Here is a 23,948-nt window from a genome sequence, read left to right as displayed (position 1 = left end):
CGCTGACCATCTTTAGTATTCCGTAGCTACCCCTTGATTATCTTTAGTCTTCCGTAACTAACCCCTGATTACCCCTAAATAGTCTTTCATTAACACATTGTGTCTTACTGCATAGTCTTTGACTAATACAATGTGTCTTAGTAAGTTGTCTGTTACTATCACATTGTGTCTTACTAAATTGTCTTCGCATTCTAGTTTGCGTATATAATCCATCGCAAAATCCATAAAATAAGCAAATGTGTTACATTATAATCTGTGTTTTGCAGTCTAAATATCATAAAGGGTAGTGAATCGGCTCATATTCCTACAGGCTACAATACAAAATGACCTAAAGCATTTTCATTTATTTTTATTTTACAAACTAGGCAATACATATACTTTTTCCGCACTTGTAAATAAAGTATACCAAAAAACAATTCCCCATTTCATAATAATTTCTTATTTATTAATCTCTTTAAATCAAAAATCTTCCATTACCATTCTCTAACTAAACACAAAGTATTAAGATTTACCAACACTGCTACAGGAAGTTGAGTCACTTCCTGTCCACGCGCTTCTTAGAATAAGTGTAGTTCAAACGTGGATTTGTGATGTAATTAAAGAAGATTATATATAAAGGTAAGTTTAATATCATTTTTAGCATTAAATTATTTAGTATGTACTAAAAATCAAATATTTCAAATTGATAATCTTTTTTTCTACATTTATTTTATGAATACTTATGAAAATATATTCGTTCTTATGTGCGTTAAGCAAATGATGGTGGCCTACACCCATGTGAATGTTAGCCGATCGCAAGCTAATGTTGTTTTCCGTGTTTTAAAATCAATTATATTGCGTATTTGTTATTGTAGATGCATAAAAATATAGCAGTGATTAATTTTAAAAGCGTAACAATTAGTGCCCATGCGTGCGTGCATTTATACGGAAGCATGCGTGCATTAATTACATTTATTAGTTTTTAAAGCCGTGGCAGTAAAAGTCCATTTGGGAAAAATACTTGCATTTATACGGAAGCATTCATACATTTATTAATATTAATGTGTAACAGTCGGTGTCCATGCGTGCATGCATTTATACGAAAGCATTCGTACAAAAAATAGTTCAAGCCGTGGCAGTAAAAGTCCATTTGGGAAAAATACTTGCATTTATACGGAAGAATTCATACAATTATTAATATTAATGTGTAGCAATGCAAGTCCATTCGGGAAAAATACTTGCATTTATACGAAAGCATGCGTACAATAATTACATTTATTAGTTCTAAACATGTAGCAGTCGGTGTACATGTGAAAAACGTGGGTGCGTTTATGTGGTCGGGGCAGGGTAAAGCATACGCGCAACCATGTGGTTCAGGGGGAGGGCAAAGCCGGTGTGCATTTCCAAGCAATTATTCAGTATTAGCAAACGCGTAGCAACAAGTTAAAACAAAATAATAATTATTTTATACATTATTATCAAAAGTGAATAATGCTCCATTAAAATAAAGGCGCGTTACCGACGGTCACAATACCATAGGTGGCGTTAGCAGGTATCACCAGCTTAGGTTAGTTTATTAATGAACCATATGGTTTTCAAGTAAAGGCGCGTTAGCAACGGTTACGTTACAATAGCTTAGTAAAAAAAATGTGGTTTTCAAGTAAAGGCGCATTAGGAAGTATAGCCATCTTAGCTTAGCTTAATAATAGATGGGCAATTTAAAATTTTGTGCCAGGCAACTAATTTATCCGCAAAAGTTATATAACACAAACTATTTTATAACGCGTTCTCAAATGTAAGTTGGTGGTCGCCTTGGGTTAAATATCTGTATTAGGGTACGTGCAATTTTAAAAAGTACAACCAACATGTGTTAGGTGAACACACTGATTTTTATTTTATGTTCGCGTACATGCTATTTTAAAAAGTACAGCCAAGATGTGTTAGGTGAACACAGTGATTTTTATTTCATGTTCGCGTTCGTGCAATTTTAAAAAGTACAACCAACATGTGTTAGGTGCACACATTAATTTTTATTTTATGTTCGCGTTAGTGCAATTTTAAAAAGTGCGACCGATATGTGTTAGGTGAACACATTAATTTTTATTTCGCTTTCGCGTAAGTGCAATTATAACAAAGGCGTAACCAATATGTGTTAGGTGCAATTGCATTTTAAAATTATTTCCGTAAATGCTTGCTATAATTAAAAAATAAATCTTTGTGTAAGCGCGCAACATGAATAGCATTTTAAACATAGGTGCGGCATTAATGCTAAAAATATTTTACAATTAATCACTTTTTTCTCACGTTTCAATGTAAATGCCTGTGGTGGCACGTTAACGATTATGTGTTATACTTTTAAAGTGAATTACAATTTTACATTTGTTCGTTAGCCCTAGGTTTAAATATTAATGTACAAAAGGCGCGTCAGTGAATATGTGTAAATATATATATCAACTACAATAATAACTTACAGTTTTCGCTGGTCGTCCAAACTTTTTAAAAATCGCAAACACACGCACGTAAAATCACACAATTAATTATTATAAAAGGCACTCTCAGTAGCAACAATTATAATATATAGAAAAAGGGAGCAAAGGGATTTATATATAAGTACTTTATTTAGTATAGGCGGAACCATTTTTTTTTACCCATAAGTCCATGTACTTTATTGCATATAGGCGGGGCATGGTCAATGTTCTCACTGTGAACATTGAATCCGTACAATAATAATTGTTCAGTTCGGGGCATTAATCTCTAAAGTTACAGTTTATTTTCTCGTATTAGATTGTAATAACAAAATAAATGTTTTCGACGTTCTCTGTTTATCTCTAAGTAATAACGTTTCCAAATTGTTTATATATATATTTACAAATACAAGTTCAGTTTGTAATAGGGCAAGCGTTCAATAACCCATCAGTTCTCGTGATTATCGGTTTCTCTATCGTCAATATCATTTAAACTTAGACACATAAACTCGTGATCCATCTGTGATTAACTCTGTTAGATATCACTCATGCTTGTCAATAATAAAGGTTTTTAACCTTGCACGTGATTGTTATTCAGAGTTCTCATTAAGTTCAAATCATACAAATGTTTGTAGATGATTGCAAGCAAGCGTTCAATAACCCATCAGTTCTCGTGATTATCGGTTTCTCTATCGTCAATATCATTTAAACTTAGACACATAAACTCGTGATCCATCTGTGATTAACTCTGTTAGATATCACTCATGGTTGTCAATAATAAAGGTTTTTAACCTTGCACGTGATTGTTATTCAGAGTTCTCATTAAGTTCAAATCATACAAATGTTTGTAGATGATTGCCAGTAATCTGTGATTCGTGTCAATAAATAAAGTCTATAATCACTTTTATCATTCTGATACGGTACAAAGTTAATCTTGACGTCACTAAAGCCACGCCAAACACCTTCTCGCTCGTTCATTTCAATTTCAACGGCTCTCAAGGAAGGACGTCTATGCACATCAGTCTTCAGCTCGCAAGTAAGAAAAATGCTATAATAAATATTACCCTTTTCATAGTATACTTGTAGGAGGGGGAGGGGCTTATTTTTAACTTTTCACTTTGTTCAAGTCGAGGGATGCTCACATCTTTTTAACAGGTAGCTTCTAATGAATTATATATGCTCACATACTGTTCGTGTGGGTCCTGCATAGGGGCAATCTTGGGTCCTGGGAGTCATTTCCAGGGGCCAGGGAAGGGAACCATTTCCTTTTATCTACTCCCACCTTTTTAGCATGTAGCTTCTAATCAATTATATATGCTCACATACTGTTCGTATAGGTCCTGCACAGGGGCCATGGGTTGGGGTCATTTCCAGGGGCCATGGGTCCTGCTGTCATTCACTGTCCCTGCAAGCAGGGAAGGGAACCATTTCCTTTTATCTGCTCCCACCTTTTTAGCATGTAGCTTCTAATGAAGCATAGGGGCCATGGGTTGGGGTCATTTCCAGGGGCCATATTTTTACCAATGAGTAATATTTTACATATTACGAACCATTACATAAGCTGCAAGCAGGGAAGGGAACCATTTCCTTTTATTTGCTTTTTAATAGGTAGCTTCTATTGAAGCGTAGGGGCCATAGGTCCTGCATAGGGGCTATGGGTCCTGCATAGGGGCTATGGGTCCTGCATGGGGGCAGTCTTCAGGGGTCATCCATTGTGGTCCTGCACAGGGACCATCCACTGTGACCTTCGTAGTGGTCATTCAACCTTTCCTTTCGTCATCTATCTCCAGGAAAAAAAAAAAAAACCTGACCCTATTTCATCACCTCCTTCGATAGTCCCCTTATCCATAGTTAAACAGTAGATATGTGCTATCTCTTATCAACTGTCGCATCTCTTTTATGGATACCACACTAAATCAATACTACTCACGGCGTTCTTGCTTCGCAATTCGGAGGTATGGATTCGAATTTGGAAGCCGGTTATCGTGACTGACGTTTTTAAGTTGATGTATGCTCACGTTCATCATATCAAGCGATTAGCGGGAAGGCATTTTTAAATATAAGCGTAATGCAAAAATGTTGCCCCCCCGCAGGATTATTTTTGGGCCCCCTTCCCTATGGCCATTAACTTCCTACTATATTATGTCCCTGTAAAAGACAATGGTTAATAAATCATAATTAACATATTGATACAGGCACATTTTACATTTATAATCAAGAAAGAATACAACAGTGTTTGTTGGCGCATTGATTGATATGTTTACATAAAGAAACGAAGCAATGTAAATTGAATTGAATGTAGTAATAGGGCTACGTATTCTATCTGCTTAAATTTTTGTACCATAAGGAAGACATTTTCAGCACATTGTACAGTCGGCAGCAAAATTATTTTCTCTTAACCCTTTGGGGATCTTTTCCGGATCCCGGCTTTTTGGGCTATATTTTAGACTTTCAGTCAAGCAGCTACTGCATCGTCACCATTTATCCTAGGATCATGGTTCATACCTCATTCTCTTCAGAATAGAGCTGGCTTTCAAATGGTACCACTTGCATGCTCATACCATATATCAGAAGCGGGAAAAATGTCAAAGTGAAAATTTCGGAGGGAATTTTTTTTTCTCGAACTTTGGCCCCCCCTGGACCCCCCTGTGTAAACGTAGCCATTTAAAAAAAAGTCTGATAAATAGTACTTGGTATACTGAATGTGTGTGTCAAATTTCAAGTTTCTATCTTGAATAGTAAGGGCGGGAGAAATTTTATCAAGAATTCCCACAATGCCCCAAATTACCACAAAACACTATGATCTAAGGGGAAAAAATTCCTGAGACATCCCTAATTACCCTAGGGTCATGTGTCGCCCATATTCTCTTCAGATTAGATCTGCCTTTCAGGCGGTACCATTCACGTCTCCATCATGTATCTAAGGCGGGAAATTCCAAAAAAGGGATTTTTTTGGTCTAAATTTCCCTTTTTTCAACTTTTAGCCCCTCTGGACCCCCCTGTTTTAACGCAGAAATCTGAAAAAAAATCTGTTAAATACTACTCAGTGGACTGAATGTTTGTGCACAATTTCAATCTTCTAGGTACAAAAATAAGCCCGCCAGATAAAATTCAGAAAATACCCCACTTTTACCCTATACAGAAGTATATTTTGAAAAAAAATTACTGAGACGTCCCTAATTACCCTAGAATAATAATTCGACCGTCATTCTCTTCAGAATAGAACTGCCTTTCAGACGGTATGACTCACGTGTCTCCATCATGTATGTGAGGCGGGAAAATCGTGAAAAACGGGATTTTTTTGGTCTAAAAATTCCTTTTTTCAATTTTTTCCCCCTCTGGAACCCACCTGTTTTAATGCAGAGATCTGAAAAAAATCTGATAAATACTACTAGGTGGGCTGAATGCTTGTGCACAATTTCAATCTTCTAGGTGCAAAAGTAAGCCCGCCAAAAAAAATATACCGACCATGTCCCATTTTTCCCTATATAGAAGTATATTTTTCAAAAAATCCCTGGGACGTCCCTAATTATCCTAGGATAATGATTCGACGTCATTCTCTTCAGAATGGAACTGCCTTTCAGACGGTATGACTCACGTGTCCCCATCATGTATGTGAGGCGGGAAAATTCTGAAAAACGGGATTTTGGGGGTAAAAATATCCCTTTTTCACCCCTTTGCCTCTATGGTTCTTCCCCTGTTACAACTCACAAATCTGAAAAAAATCTGGTAAATACTACTTGGTGGACTGAATGTTTGTGCAAAATTTCAATCTTCTACGTGGAAAAATAAGCCCGCCAAAAAATATTTAACATAGGCTTAGTAAATGAGAAAATAAATTTGACTTATGACGTCATCACCTCCTATGTCTGGACGCAGGAAGGTCTGAAACCATACGTAATGTCTTCTAGAATGCCTCTGGACTTGAAAAAAAACCCGGACGAAAAAGCTCAAATAGAAGAGAAATAACGCAATGTACCATGAAAAACGCGTATGGTACAAATTGTACCATAGGATCCCCAAAGGTTCATAGAAATGGATATTCAGTATTCAGCTCACTTTTTGTACCCTATAGTTCTTGGAATTTGCTCCGTGGCGGGCCCCCAAACTCTGCGGCCCCCAGCACTGCAGGGCCTGCGGGCCCCTCAGTTACGCCACTGCTGGTGCAGAAACGTCCCCAGGATAAGGGCAGAGGGAAAAAACCAACACTCAAACCGAAGTCCCGAATACAATGCATATAGGAATCCTTCGTGTAAAACAATTATTGATGCACATTTCATAACTTTACTGCAGCAAATATATTATGTTTTATTTCTAAATATTCCAGTACAGTTGTACTTCAGAAAAAATGTTCCGGGGGGCCACAATTAGTATTCCGGGTACACTGCTGGTACTATTCTATTTATTATTACATCAGAGACGTATTTTTTGGTCTCCTCCTGGGGGGAGACACTCTCAGAGCTCCGGGACGCAGTGCCCCCCAAAAAAACATGTCTGAAAGAAACGTTGTCCCAGTATGTGAGTAAGTGAATCTAATATGTTTTGACATGTATTTTACAGAACCGAATCACTTTTGAAAATCCAGGAATCATTTGCCTCCTTTTACGGGCGGTCATGCCTAGTAAATTTCTTCCAATTCCTTCATCACTTATTGATACGTATTCATTGTTAATGACGTTAGAGAAAGTTAATCTAGTGGGTTTTATGTGGAAATTTGATAAATAGATGATTATTTTCTAGAAGTTGGTCAATTTTTAAAACCGAAATTCCTTTAGGATTTTTTTTTTTTTAAAAAAGAAGACTTAAACAAACAGGAAAGTCTGTACATCAGTGACATTTGAACTATTGTAAGGCTAGGTTTCGAAACTAGACTCGTATTCTGTGTTATGCGAATGAATACTCTGAAATTATTCGTAAAAAGTAGAGAGTAATAGTTGAACAGGATGACTGCCATGGACAAAATGTGTGACATAGTGGGGCCAAATATGGTTGAAGTTATTCATTAGGTCACTCAAACAATAGAAATTTAAAAGTAAATGAACCGTATATAAACTATTTGGTACTGTCGCCGATTGGAGTAAATTCAGAACACTAAGCCACGACATCCAATATTGCACGAAGTGTTTTTGCCTCTTGCTTGGCGAGACAGAACTTATAACTTCGACTACTACAATTATTTCAATTATTTCCTTTTATCCTTGTCCAGCTCATCCCAGAAGTAATATCGTTTTCTCAATGATCGCTGCAATGACGCCACGTGATGTAATAGTGAAATAGACATTTCTTGCCATACCTGTGTCATATAGAGTACTTCATTGTGTAGCAGTGTATCGAAGGAAAACAGTTTACTGCCCGTTTTGGAATTATGGCTTGTGTTTGATCATGGTAGTGATGGAGGACCACACACAGCATGTCATCCTATATGAATTTCGCCAGTGACATTCAGCCAACACAGCGTCACGAAACATCAATGTTGTGGATGTGTAGAAGTGACAGAAAATGTTCCAGAGGTTTCGATCTGGGGCACTAGCCTCATTGATAAGACACGAGAAGTTAGGCCTGTGCAGCTGGACAACGATGCCCTGCGAGCAGTGATGGAGGCAGATCTAATGCAAACTGTTGAAGAGCTGGCCAGTGAACTCTATGCCACCCATTCGATTGTTCATCGTCATCTTCAGTATCTTGGGTACGTGTTGAAGCTCAGTAAATTCGTTAACGCCTCAAGAGAACCAGCAGCGAGTGAACATCTCAAGTTTCCATCTCACTCATCACAGACGTGAGTCATTGAACAGAATGCTGACAGTGGCTCAAAAGTGGGTCCTCTACCATAACATTACTCGGAAACGCCAGTGGGTACCTAAAGGGGACGCAAAAACTGTGCCAAAACAGGACCTCCACTCCTGCAAAGCAGTGTTGAGTATTTGGTTTGCTATCAGTGGGATAATCCAATTTGAGCTCCTACCACATAACCAGACAATAAATGCAGATGTCTACTATCAGCAGCTTGAAAGGACTACGGACTTCATTGCTGGAGAAATGTTCTGCTTTGGTTCACAGCAAGGGTGTGCTCATCCACGTGATAACGCGCGCCCATACACGACAAGAAGGACCTATGCTAAAATCTCGGAATGTGGCTGGTAGAAAATCCTCCACCCGATGTTTTCACCAGCCCAACAGACTATTGTCTTATTTTATAGCCTGCAAAATGTTTTCGGGGAAACCTTCAAGATGAGGATGACGTGCGACGAGAGTAACTAGTTTTTTGCCTCCAAAACAGATGACTTCTTTCAGTGAGGAATTCAACAACAAATTGACAAATGAAAGAGTGTTGCGGAGTCCGATAGAGACTATTTTTCTGAATAACGGTAGTGTTCCAGATAAGTTATTGTTCTTTTCCTCATGGTACAAAAATACAGCATCATTTGAGATGATCCAGTACAACTTTGACCGCTACCAATTTTTCACTAATTTCATTGTTTTCTTGTTATTGATAATGTAAAGATGTGTAAATAATTTTTAACCAACAAATTCACGAAATATGTATGTCGGTTAATTTGCTGTACAACAATAAAATAACTAAATTATAAATATTGTGCACAACAACAAATCAGTAAATTAATTACAACAATATTATTCCATTTCTATGAGAACTGAACAACTTCTGCTTTACAAGATCAGGCTACAAATGAAGATGGCCGTGGACAGATAAGTACATGAGTGTTAAACTTTTACTTTTATTAAAATTTCGCTTTTTAAACAATTTTACTGTTAGACATATTTTAGTTTGATACAATCTTTAAGTTACCTAGAACAATTTATATATGTCTGGTACTACTACCCTTCGTTACTTCTGACAATTTTTAGTGATAGCAACTTTACTAATACCAGCTATTCGGCCAGGCCATTTTGGTTACAGCTCATACTTCTGTAACTTTTTAATCAACTCTAATCTAAAAACAGTTTTAGTGACGCAGTCGACATGGCTTTATACCTGCGACTATAACGATGAATACGCGAAATATGATATGATAGAATAGGTAACAAATACAGGGTAACATTCAGAAGTCTAAGCAACTTGTTTGTACACTTTAAAAATATCAAGTGAAACCCTCATAGAGGTATTACAAGCCTCAACCAGTTGCAGTGAGACCCAAAACTGGGTATCGACTACTTAGTGAGGTCCGATTTTGTTTCATGGCGATCAACCTGTTCATAGGCGCCGACTTGAAGAAAATATTGGGGGAGGGGGGGGGGGCAAAACAATGAATAAATATATAATCATATTCAGCCGTTTTCTACCAACTGCTGGATAAAGGCCCAATTCCCTCCAGATCTCGGGCTGGTGCATCCGCTCCGCTTCTAAATTCATGACCTAAGTCAAATTTGAGGGAACGCATTAAAACAAATTGAAGTTCAAATTCTGGGAACTTCACTGCACCACATTGATTTTCACTTCTCATATCAGTGTTACCATAGTGTTGATTCAAGCTTCAGTGCTCTATTGACTCTTTTAGGATTTTTGATAACTTTTGTTACCATGGCGTACTATAGTCTTTGACCTCTTATTTAGGTTCAATAACAGGTACTTAAGTTGTTCTTTTATTAGTCAAGTCAAGGATGGACCAAAGAACACCCCGGATGCGTTTTGGAACCAGATGGTCGCGGAAGGGTGTGACTTTTTACTTTTTCTTAAGGCAAATTTCAAAAATTTTTCACGCCTGTAGTTTTCACGATATCAGATTGGAATTGTATGTACCTTTGGATATTTCTCAATTTTTTCTGAGATCTCTACGTGAAACCGAGTCCGGGCACGAGGGCCGCAAATGTTCCGAGGGGCTGATTTTTTTAGAAAAAAAAATAAGTTTTCCCGATTTTTCCGGTTCAGGAATACGATACATAAATGTGTATGGCGTCGTTGGAAAGGGCTTGTTATACTAAAGAAAATAACGTTTAAGCCATGACTCTAGCCAAAATAGTAATGACGCAGTAAATTTTTATGATAGGTATATGTGTTTTTATAAAGAGAGAGCCTAAATTCACGACTTTCAACAATTTTTCTGCCCTTTGTTTTTAAGATACAAGATTGGAATTTTGCACACGTATTATATACATAACAATGTATTTTTAGAAAAAAATTCAGATCCCTACGTCAACCCAGGCGTAGGCAAAATGTTTTGGTTGGATTTGCAAAAATACTTCCGAGTTTTTCCCTAATTATCTGGTTTAGGTGTATGATACGGACATGTGAGTGATACCGTTGGAAAGGGCTTATTATACTGAAGAAATTGGCGTTTGAACCATGACTCTAGGCTAAATAGGAATGACGTAGTACATTTTTTTTTAAATATTTTATACCTAGGTATATATAGAGGAAGTTCAAGTATTATGGAATACCATTTTTGTTTCGCTTGTAACTCAGTTAATAATTGCACATTGAAACAAAAAGGAAAACAAATATACGCCTTACATATTTGGCTTTATTTATGTATATCTTGATAAAGAAGTTTCGTTACAGGGGTGAGTAAAATGTATAATTTGTAAAGAAACCACTTTGGAGGGTAATATGAAATAGTCGGGTAATATGGAATACAAATGCTATATATAAATAGAAAAGAAAAAAGTTTTCTGTTTCAATGTTACAATTAATATAGTAGCAATATATGAAAATTCTGAATGCAAAGCCATAACTGATTGTGATTACTTGCAAAAGTCATAAATATAACACGCTGCTTCAGGATCGGCACAGTCATTGTGTGCTCACATTAAACATGATGAACGCTGGACCCAAGCTTACCCCTTGTATCATCAGACAATTTGCTATAATAAAAAAATATATAAGAAACCATTTAGTATGTTTAATTGCCCAATACCGATAGATATTTTTGTAATCGGAATACCATACGGAATACCATGCTTTTCTTGCGGGTATTCCATATTGCCCTCCACGCCAGCTTGGAAACGAAAGAGCTGTTAAACGCATTCGAAGGCGTATAGGATAATGACGCTTATCAAACTACCACTCTGTATATCCAACGTCATTGTAAACAAACAATTGTTGTTCTATTACATTTCAATAGGAAAATACAGGTTGTAAACCACTTACCTGTAAAAGTATTCCTGAATAAGAAATCAGATTTTCACGTCTACCAACACAACGAATGTCACAATCACATGTAGAGTGACTACAGCATCATGGGGACGTGAGGTAGTAGTTTCTTTCCTCTCTGCTTGGAAGCAACACATCACAGGCGAGCTAATGAGGTATTCCATATTATCCGACTATTCCATAATACCCGAACTTTCTCTATTTATATACATATATGAAAAGATGGGTCACCTTCAGACTTTCAAAAATTTCTCCCGACCTCAGTTTTCAAGATACAAGGACGAAATTTTGCGCACATATTATGTATATAAGAAGATTTTTTAAAAAGATTCAAATCCCTACGTGAACCCAGGCCCGGACCAGAGAGGCACAAAAATTTCGATTTTTTTTTTTCGAAAAATCTCATTTTTTCAATTTTCTTATTTCTGGTGTATAATACGGACAAGAGAGTGGTACCATTGGAAAGTATGATTTATCCTGAGAAAAACGAGATATGAACCACGATCCTACGATAAATAGTAAGAAAGCAGTAGCTGTTTGAGTGAAAGTCTAAAATTTACTTCAAAAAGTGGAAATCCTAAGGTTAAACGCCGATTTGAAAACGGTGCTTTTTATGGAATAAGAAGGCTGTTCCTGGTATTGAATTAAAGGCACGACGTAATTTACGACAGAAATTCTTACTCCTCATTGGTAATTCTTCCTCAACTGGATTATATTGGGGGGGGCGAGGACCCCACCTTTAAATATTGGGGGGGCCAAAAGTGCTCTGCCCCCCCAAAGTCGGCGCCTATGAACCTGTTCGTACACTACAGGCTACAAGATTTTTACTGGGCGATTTCAGAAAGCTATGCTTTTATTAATACTGAACAGTAGTGTGTTGGAAAGAAAAAGGATTGAAATTTTATTCTATTTTTAGATGTACTCGATGGGAGCGCCACGTGTAACACTATATGAATGTGCGAGGCAGGAACATATGTAGGAATTTAGTTATGGAAGGGTCCAAATTCTATATGAGGGTGAATTATATAAAAATCTGTAAAATCATCCTTAAAATTAGACCAAATTTACGGAAAAGTCGGGAATTCAGGGTGTTCGGTCCCCCAGGACCCATCCCTTGCTTACGTCCCAGTCCTGTGGTACCTAAATCGACACCTGCCAGGAAGGTGGATTTGTCTTGTAATGGATACAGTGTAACGCATTCTGCATATAACCACCACGTTTCCCGGACCTCACAATATGAAATTTCTTCCTGTGGAGTTCCGCCAAGGACAATTGTTTATATCCCTCCACTTCCAGCTACACTGCCAGAATTGAGAAAGCGCATTACCAGAGCCTTCCAGAATATCATATCAGAATTCTTGAGAGTATTTGGCAACAATAGGGCCACCGCATGGACGTCTGCCATATTACACGTGGAGCTCACGTCGACAGCATCTAAAGTCGAGATAAAACTTCGAACTTCTCTCTATCTAATGATTCTAAAATCATGTACTTATATTCAGTGTTAGTGAAAGTATATCCTAATAAAATTGTTCGATAATTTGTAACCATCCTGTATTTTATGGAGAAACAAATACAAAATATCAAGTTATTTTGTGATGAAGCTATAAAGGTAACCAAGAAAGTTCTGTCGTTTTTTCACCCACCATCTTCAAACATCGATATATCACCTAAGACATACCTGGAAGATCAAAAATAGTCCCCATCAGTATTGACGACCTTCTACCAACTTTCTGTGAGGCCATGGATTCCATCGCGACAGAACTTGGTGGGCCATGAAGCTAAGAAGATATCAAGCGCATTTTGCACCTCTATTAGAGATTTGGACTGGCGTCCTCTAACATGATTGCCCAAGGAATGGAACAGGTGATAATCGGATGGTGCATTGTCCGGGGAGTATGACGGATGCAATAGTGTTTCCCATCCAAGGTGTGGAATGGTGTCCCGGGTCATCCTAGCTACATGGGGCTTAGAGTTGTCCTGTAACAGGAGGACCCTTTTGGGATTCAGAAGTGCTGGCTCCAGAGGTTTGAGATTTTTCTTGAACACGGCGCAACTGTTGACAGTACACAGTTGCATTGATGCTCTGACCAGCTGGTAACAGTTCCCGATGCACGATGCCGCGAGAAGTCCACCAAACACACATAAAATACCTTTTTCTTATGCAGCACTGGTTTCGGTTGTTTTGGAACCGGTTCATGTGATGCTAACCAATGGTGACGGTGCCGTGGAGCTTGGTACAGGACCCACATCTCTCACATGTCAACACCATGTCCAGTAATGGCTGCTCCTTCAGACGAGACAGCAAAGAAACACAGGTGTCTGCTCGCGTTGCCTTCTGGCCCGGAGTCAAATCATGTGGGACCCATCGACCTAACTCCTAGTGCTTCCCAAGTTGATGGAAACGCTACCGAATGGTTTCTCCACTCATACTGAATTGTTGTCCCAGTTCCTCACATGTCTGGCAACTGTTCGCCTCAATCGCTGCCTGAAGACCTTCATTTTGTACATGTGTTGGTCTTTCGGCACGTGGTGCGTCTTTGTGTGTTTCGTCACAGTCCTTAAGCTTGGTAAACCACCGCTGCACTGTCCGCGTAGTCACGACACCATCACCAAAGTCTTGGCATATCTTCCGCCCCACTGCAGCGGCGTTTGACCCCAGTTTGAACTTGTACAGCATACACGCCCTTATGACGCTCTGTGAAGGTCCGATGTTCACTCTGTTCTTACGCAAGTTCAAAGTATAACTGAACTGCTACAACCAGGTAGTATGTTGGATATACCCATACCAACAACTGACCTTCGCCTTACCTCCATTCATATTCAACTCACAATGTGAAGGCTACTTGAATACAGACCTCCATAAAAACCGACAGAACTTTCTTGGGTACCTTTATATAATATATTCAATGTTTTATTAGAGACTCATTCTTTGATTTACGTAGCTTAGGAAATCTGTCTCAAATAATAGCTTGAAACAAATTAAGAACATCATGTAGCTTGGAAAGATATGTGGGATAGGTTGTAGATCAAATAAATAGACAGTATTTTTATATAAAAAAAATCAAGACCTTGTATAACGTAGTTTTTAAAAAGTTTCCATAAACATTGCATCATTCCCTCTGTTTAAAAAAATCTGGTCTTGTGGAATGTTATGGGATAAATAGTGGAAAATTATTGCAGCAGGAAATTATTTAATTCATAATAGACTTCAGCCGAGAGGGAATAAACAATAAAAGTAAGGTTTAGCGGGAAAACAATGCTGGCGTAAATTCCAATCATATGATGAATGTTAAGTACTACAAATTTTATTTTTCTCAGAAGCGTTATACGTGTATTTGATAACAATTTAAAAGATGATGAAATGTGGACTTTGTGAAATTGCGTTTAATGACTGATGTCACTGTGCGTCGTAGGATTGACATCACACACCTTCCAATGTCACCACCCAATAACAACTCGTAAATACTAGCCAAATGATAAACACAATCATAATAAATCAATATTATCCAAGCTCATCATTTATACAATGCAATGCGTCTCTCTATATTCTACATAATAATAATATCATCATTATTTCACGATATTCTCACACGCTTTAATGCATTCACACAGACAAAATAGATCCAATTTCAGAAATGTTTCTTAATTGCTCTTTCGTTGTTCAGTTTGTTTACATAGATATTTTATCTGACCCGTATGAAGAACAGACATAACACCTAGTTATAAATAAAATAAGAAATATTTTTACTACATTTAATTCTATGGTATTAATCGTCTGGCAATAAACGTAATATTTTAGACATTTGCAATGAAACGCAGGTAATCCTATAAGTTCTATATGCTATAGCTTGCAAATAGTTTTGTGACTGATTATTGGAATTACTGTAAGGAAGTACTATTTTGAAAAGATTTAGATTTAGATCTAATTCAAACTAAAATTTCTTTGTCTGCTATTCATTTAGAAAAAAATCATAGTGATTTTTTTTAAAGTGAACTTTTAAAATCGTGGTAAATATGCAGATATACTTGGCTTAGGTATACTTGGATCATAATGAGATTTATTATTTACTATTTACAAGTGTGTTTAGAAGTTACTTGAACAAGTGCGTATGAACTTCGTTTTTTTTTTTTTTTTTTTTTTGAAAATCAGGGAGAAACAATAGTGAAAAAAATAACATTTTTATGTTGTTATTTTATGAAGTAGATCCTATCCCGTGGGATAAAAATCTCTTCTGGAATTCCTTATTTTAAAATAATAATACTAGTGCCGTATTTCGAATGTTGTTTCGAAGACGTTGAGTAGATACTAAATAGCAATAAACATGATTTTATTACGTTATGTACTGCATATCAAATGAAAAGGAAGTAAGATATAGCTGAAGTTTTATTTGGGGAGGCGAATCTAAAGCTTATAGCCCTTTGTTTTTTTGTTTTTTTTTAAAAAAAAGATTCTAAGTGATTCTGATCATTTCTTCCCACACATGCATCTGAAACTACCTCCCAGACAGTGTTCCTAGGTTTTCTTAAGAAAATTTCCCTCGACCGACAAAATTTTCCCTTTTCTTATCAAATTTTTCCTAGATTGTTGAGTGTCCAATTCCTATGTTAGAAGTTATGTGATTAATTTAGCTATATTAAAGGAAGTGCCAACCACATTTGTTTTATTCATTTGCTTTTGTTTCCGTTTTCTCATCTTTCCCTTCATTTTCTTTTACAATAAACACAATTATACCCAACGAACAATGGGTAAAAATTATGCTACTTTGAACACACACACACACAAATTATTGCTATTGTATTGGTTTATTTCTGAAGAACAAAGAAAAATCTATGCATTTATATTGGTCAATTAGCCAGTCCAAGAATTTCCCTGGATTTTCACGTTTATTGAAAAAAATCCCTTTTCCCCTTTTTGCTAAATTTACTTTCGAAATTTCCCTAGATTAGGGAATTTTCTCTCGAACTACGAATACTGCTCCCAAAAAGATTTTTCTGGAAGAAACTCTGCTATAGTGTAAGATACAGATAAGACATTACGTGTTCAAACTTGTAACCTACTTGATTAATAAATAGATAATAGATGTATATTGTCCAAATAAATCCTTTGAAAGAAAAAGTTACAAAACAATTTCAATTTATGTCACTTAAGGTTAACTGATAAAACTGTGATTATTATTTTATTCTTACGTTCTGAAAAAAATAAACAATGATTACACAGGTTACATATCTTACAGATTATATTGCGTGCTGATAGCTAGTTAGGCTCTTGGTTTTCCTTGACCCAACAGAGTTTATTTATATGCATTTATTGAGATATAATTATTCAATGCATTACAATACAAGAGCTTTTGATTTCAAATTCATTGTGTTACCGTTACTATACAACACAGACCATAAGTATGTCCTTAATATAGGCCTACATTAATTTTAGAACGCGTCCTTAATAGACACTTTAAGTGGCATTTTATCATCCTTTTTGTGCGGAAGTGCATTTTAAAGTAATGGAGTTAATCTATTAAATAAGTTTCAAAGCACTTTGGATATTGTTTTGCAATGTAACAAAGTAGGAAATAAAGAGTATTATCTTCTGTACCAAAATCGACAGTTCTTTCTCTTATGGAAAAACGGTGTTACTTGTCATATTTATATGTACAGTTGAAGTGATTTTTGGGTTTAACGTCTCTTTCAGCAGCGAGGCTATATGAGATGGGACCTACTGATTAACATGAAATCCGAACCACATGAGCTCTTGCCGGGAATCGAACCCAGGTCTCCCACGCCAAAGGCGCGTACGCTAACCGCTACAGTAGGCGTACCGTGGTACAACGATAATGTAAATTGTGTATTTACTTATAAGTATTGTTTCTATTTACGGGCAAAAGTGCTATTTAAAAGAGCACAAGCGGTTAAGAAGAAGAAGAAGAAAAATATAAAGAAATAATTTAAAATATTTTGTATTATATCGATATATTTCTTGTTTTCGTTGCTATGACAACTTGTTTATCTTGTTGTTAAGGTAACTAGAAAAAGATAGAACGAAGAACCATATTTTGGATGTATATAATGTGCCGAAACCGTGGAGACATCGAGATTAGTCAGAAGTTTTAGTAAACTATCTCAACATCACGGATTACATTTTACTACGTAATAAAAGAAAAATATATGGAAGAACTAAAATGAATACCAGTACAGGAGTTGAAGATGTCAATATTCCAGCAACTGAGGCTTCAACGGATGTGATGGATCTTTTACGACAGCTAGGACAGCAGATGAATTCCATGACACAAAATTTGGAACAGATGGATTCCAAATTGGATTCCAGATTAGAACAAGTAACACAAAATTTGAATTCTAGATTGGAACAAGTAACACAAAATTTGGATTCCAGACTGGAACAAGTAAAACTACAAATAGGACAGCAGATGGATTCCAAATTGGAGCAAGTAACGCAGCAGATAAATACCAAACTGGAAATAACCGACAATAGGATAGAGCAAATTATCCATAGTTTTGCAGTGGTGAGAAGTACCGTTGATGTAGTAGAAATGCAAGTTAATGAACATACAAACCTAATTCGGAGACTACAAGAAGAGGTACGTACCATCAAAGAGAAAATCAGTACAGCAAAGTGTAATCCTGATCCTGCCCTCAACGTAGTGTATGAGGAACATAGGAGAACTGAATCAAGACCCCGTGAAAAAGACAGTAATTCATCAGAAGGATATTCTGAAAGGGAGGACATCTCTAATATCGAGGACGAAGAAAGAAGATCACGTCGAAGGAACCATACACACGTAAAACCTAGACATCTAAGGTATTTTAGTACTAATAATCGCATGAAATTTAATGAAATAAAATCCTTAACTAAATTCAGATAAAATTAGGAAATAAAATCCTAAACTAGATCTGAGGACATCCCAGCGAGTACTTTTTTAGAAAAAATTGAAGAATGTGAACTAATTGGTATAGATAAGACTAATTTCCTTAAAATATTGCCACATATTTTGTTACCACCTTGTTCGGTATGGTATAAAGCGATCAGAGGTAGTCTGCATAATTATTAATATTTTAAAAATGCGCTGTTAACAAATTCTGGAAACGATGTTATGTTAGCAGACCGGGATGCTCAAATTAGAAACCGACGTTTTGATCCTAAAGTGGCCAAAAGTCTTACAGATTTTGTAATTTCAGCATATAATGACTTGAAACAGATCAATCCATATAAGCAGGAATCACGCAGTATTGCATCAATAAAATATTATTACCGTTTAGGCTACAGCAGGTATTGATCTCTTCGCAGTGTATTAATTTTAGTCACTTAATAATGATAGTTCAAAATTATGAGAGTCAGTCTAGGTTACAAGGTAATAATAACAGAAATCAACCATATTCCTGTTCGAAATATCAATGTTAGAGAAGATTGCAATCATAATACGAGAGGTAATGTTAGATTTTCTCGTAATGGCAATACGACCAAACCTAATTTTAGAAGAAACAAAAATAATAATCATACAGCTTTTAGGAATAATGTAAATAATCGATCTCATTCTTCGCGTACTCCCAGATTTTGAAGTAATTACATAGGTGGCAGAAATTTTGAGAATAGGAACCAAAGAATTGGTGAAGTAAATAACATACAGGACTGTACTCAAGATTGTGTCATTCAATGCAACCTAATCGAATCTTTTGACAATACAAATTTAAACAAGGTCCGTCTGACGTGGAAGGGGTTAAAGCCATGTCAGCAACTTATCCGGAAGAATATAAAAACCGTATTTAAATTCAAATGATAATGTTTCAAATCATTTAAATGATAGCAACCCACAATATAGTGATTTAAATCTATGTGGAAATTCTCTGATTAGCTTTTCTATACGTGAAACTATTCCTAACCGTAAGGCTTTAGATTATAGTAATAACCCTCAATATATTCCTGTAAGTGGTTGTCATTTTATAGTTTTGACTGATCATAGTTCTTTACGACATCTAAAGAAAGTTCAAGGGTATAACAGCCGTTTATTGCGATGGTCACTGGAACTTCAGTCTTTTGATTTTGAAGTACAACATATTAAAGGTGTAAGTAATGTTCCGGTAAACACATTATCAAGATTGTTTCCAGACGATAATCATCGAGTGTTGTCTATAAATGCCTTCAAAATTTTACAGGATGAGATAGCTAAAATATCCATAGATGAATTGAAAGAACACCAAAAAAATTATGAAGTTTATTCCAAAATCATGTACCATTTAACTTCTTGCCCTAAGGATTGTGGTTGTCCTCTTAATTGGAATTCACTGTATCAAGTGTCTAATTAAGTACTTTTGATTAAAGATTTCAAATTTAAAAATAGAAAGAAAATTTGCAATTCCCCGACATTGGTGCCTCATATATTAAAAGCATATCATGACGATCTTGGTCATTTTGGATATTTGAAAGTATATTCACTAATTAGTAAATCCTTTTATTGGAAATCACTCAGAACGCAAATTAAGTTATATTAATGATTGCAAGGGATGCATGAGAATTAAGCATAATCTCCAATCTATATACAAACCTATGATGTCAATCATGCCTGAAAGACCTCTCTTTCATTTCTATTGACTTGTATGGACCTCTTCCTCGAGCACCTACTGGTGATACTTTTCTTGGTAATAGTATACATGAGAACCCCCTGTCTTTCGTGCGCGAGGATACTTCATATTATATATTTATACGTTACCAAATTAAATCACTGCGTTGTCTTCATTATATGTGCTTAACATTCTATTTTTACTTTCTAGAATAAATTTTGTTGATTTCGATTCGAAAAATGTTAAATATTTTTAAATTTATATCATGATGCAGACCAAAATCCTTGTTGCATATAATGTAATGCGCTATAGCATATAAAGTACAAGGGCAAATAGGTACGTTCTTTTTTATTTTCGTATCAGTGGATAAGTAAATGAAAGTGGGTTTGTTACCCCCTTTCTAAGTTCGTAGATACTCAATGAATAATCCCTAAAAGTATGAGCGTCCAGCTTCTTCTGGAACTCAGACGGTCTTACGTATACTATATCCCTTTTCTTTTTATTGTCGTGGATGTTTTTACAAGATATTTAGTGGCGTATCCCCTACAAAAAGAAACTTCATCTGCGATTCTGCATCGAATTTTGCATCGAATTATTGTGGCCCGATTGAACATATTTTATGTCATAATGATGGACAATTTCGTATTTATCCGTGCGATGAATAATGCCAATATTGATTAAAGTACATTTTGTTACTCCGTACCATCCAAGTAGTTCTATTGTTGAAAATGTTCATCGAAATATTGGTATATTATTTCGACACTGTTGCAAAAACAAACACACAGATTGGGTTAAGTATGTGACGGAAATTACCTACTTTTTATATTATTCATACCTTGGGAGTTGCTCCGACGAATATTCATAATGAAACTGATTCAATAAAACCCATAGAACAGCATTTTAATGTTAAACTTAATGAGAATGATGAATTGGACTATTCACACCTTGTCAGTATGGTATGTCTTCGTAGAACACGAAAATTTCTTTTGAGAAACCAAATGATCGAACATCAACAGACAGGTAGATCCAAAATTCAAATCAATGATCTGGTTTTTGTGAGGTTACATCCACAAAGTGATGCGTCATTGAAGAGAATTTATAAGTTCTGCGATTTATTTGCTGGAACTTATTTATGTACTAGACAAGTTAACTCTAAGGTTTTCGAATTAAAGGATGTAAAGACTGGTAAACTTTTGGGTATACGAAATGTTGGCGAACTAAAGTTGTGGCGTCCTTCAAAGCATACCAAAAGTAAATGGATGCAATTAGTTGAAAAGTTAGTTCATACAGAAGTTTTATCTAAGATCAATATAGATAATATTGAAGTTTCAGTTAATCCTTAGTGTAATCATTTCTTTATTGTATGATTATTTTTTGAGATATCAATTGGTTTTTGTTTGGTTTCACTTTCAATATTTTTATGATTTCATTGTTTTTTTTTTTTTTTTTTTTTTACTTCGTTCACATTCTATGCATCTCATCTATGCATCAATACAAGATATTATTTATCAAATGTATGCCAATTATGCCCGAAGAAATAAAACATGTTATGTTGTATTTTAACTTACACCAACTTTATTGTTAACAAGTATAAATTGTCTTGAATTAAAAAATTTATTTAGCACCTAAATAATCAACCAACTTTCATATTTTGAATATGTCTTTCTCATCGATAATTTTATAAAATGAAAATAAAATTGATTATTGGACAAATATAAGAATGATGTAATGGAATAATATAAGATCAAAATATATTATTTCATGAATTGTAATATATATATATATATATATATATATATATATATATATATATATATATATATATATATATATAAGCTATTCAAGAAGTAAGGTTATCAGGTATATGAAATGTTTAACGGTCCAGGATTCTTTCTTCAATTGTAATCAATTCAAGAAGTTCTATAGTTTGGGAGCCATACAAACAACGATAATATATATTTTGTATGTACTTCTAAATATTGTTTCTATTTACGGGCAAAAGTGCTATTTCAAAGAGCACAAGCGGATAAGAAGAAGATGAAAATATATAAAGAAATAATTTAAAATATTTTGTATTATATCGATATATTTCTTGTTTTCGTTGCTATGACTTGTTTATCTTGTTGTTAAGGCAACTAGAAAAAGATAGAACGAAGAGCCATATTGTTAAAATTGGATGTATATTATTTTAATGTGACAAATACAGTATATGTTGAAATATATATGGTATATATGGAAATATATATGTATATATGGATATATATATATGGATATATATATATATATATATATATATATATATATATATATATATATATATATATATATATATATATATATATATATATATATATATATATATCCAAAAGTGCATAACTGTTGTGTGATTCATTAAACTCGTGTACTTTATAAATATTCAATATATTTGGAAACAGGGAATGTAACGGAAGAATTAACGTTACAGTGGGTCAGTGGTAAAGTGCTTACCTTTGGTTCGTGGGCAACACAGGTACCTCGTTCGAACCTTGATCAAATAAGATTGTGGTGGACAACACCGTGTCCGTGGGTTTTCTCAGGCTACTCCTGTTTCCTTCCACTTTCTCATTCCACTAATTCTTCCATCATTATTCACTTGCCTTAATCATCGTCTCCCTGGACATAATTGTGGGATGTTAAACTGAAATATTTCATTTAATTTGATTTTGTTTCAGTGGCAGTGAAAGTATCTTTAGAGCTCATTTTTATTTTCGTTATTCCTTCCAAAACAAAAATGTAACTTTGAAAAAATATAGTTTAATTTTGGGGAAGTATAGAACATTTACGTAGGTTTTGAAAAGAAATCAGTACAAGCAAATTAAGTTCGTTTCATTTTTTTTTTTTTTAAAGAAAAGTAATGTTTTATATTATAAATCGATGGATCAGAAGCAAAGTCGGCGCACAATTCCTCACCGTTAAGAGCCGGTGCGCTGAAACACACACATATATTGCCTCACCTGTATCATCCGTTTGGATGTTCGCGTTGGAGTAGGAACTAATATGTGCACTATCCAAAAATATATGTTTCAGAATCCTGCTATACTCACGCATCAATTTTTATAGAGGGAGTTTGGCTACGGGCATATAATTTGAAGTACTCACGAACTAATTCTACAAAAATGGTTGCGGAAATACCACAAGATTCTGAAACTTTGATATTTTAATAGGGCACATACTAGTTCCTAAGTGAAGTCTTGACCCGACTATGCTAGGTCCCATAATTTTGGAGCTATGGACCTTTAAAGTCCTTTTTTTCATGTTTTCGATAGCCCATAACTCCGTAAGGAGCATTTGTGCACGTAGGTTGATCTATACTTTTCGTCTTATCTTGGTGTCAGGAATCACCTCCCAAACGTTGTCGGTGTTGTTTTGAAACACCCTGTATAACGGATGTTTCAAATAAAACGTCCAGTGCTTTATAAATCACGAACAGTAAGAGGTAAGGGATAAAACAAAACAATGAGATAAGGAAATATCAGAGAGCGCCTCGAATTGAATATTCTGTTTGTTCCACAGAGCTCTCTATCAAGGGGTTCCAGGGTCTCCCGAAAATTTTAAATAGCAAGGTATATGTAGTATTCTATATCATTAAAAAGATTATTGAAAAACAAGAAAATTTGTACAAAAAAATTCGTGGGAGTACTGTTTACGAAATAGCTACCATTTAATTTTGAATTCCCGCGCATTCAAATAAAACATCCAATGGTTATAAACCACTAACAGCTGCAGATAAAAGCATGAAAATGTCAATGAAATAGAAAAATGTCAGAAGGTGCATCGATTTAAGA

The 23,948-nt window shown here is 35.4% G+C and overlaps 1 protein-coding gene across 3 annotated transcripts in view; it reads left to right on the top strand.

Annotated features, from left to right (window-relative positions):
* The first annotated feature begins 549 nt into the window (after window positions 1-549).
* The window catches only part of LOC145694638 (uncharacterized), an 82,719-nt gene continuing 59,320 nt past the window's right edge, over window positions 550-23,948 (top strand). For all 3 annotated transcript variants that reach the window (XM_081771050.1, XM_081771049.1, XM_081771051.1), the window contains exon 1: window positions 550-618. The gene's annotated coding sequence lies outside the window, so the exon portion shown is untranslated. The remainder of the gene's footprint in view (window positions 619-23,948) is intronic.

Source organism: Thermobia domestica, chromosome 9, assembly GCF_964235325.1.
Source record: "Thermobia domestica chromosome 9, izTheDome1.hap1.1, whole genome shotgun sequence".
Classification (NCBI taxonomy): Eukaryota; Metazoa; Arthropoda; class Insecta; order Zygentoma; family Lepismatidae; genus Thermobia; species Thermobia domestica.
Note: the sequence above shows the minus strand (reverse complement) of the source record. Positions and strands in the feature narration are given on the sequence as shown.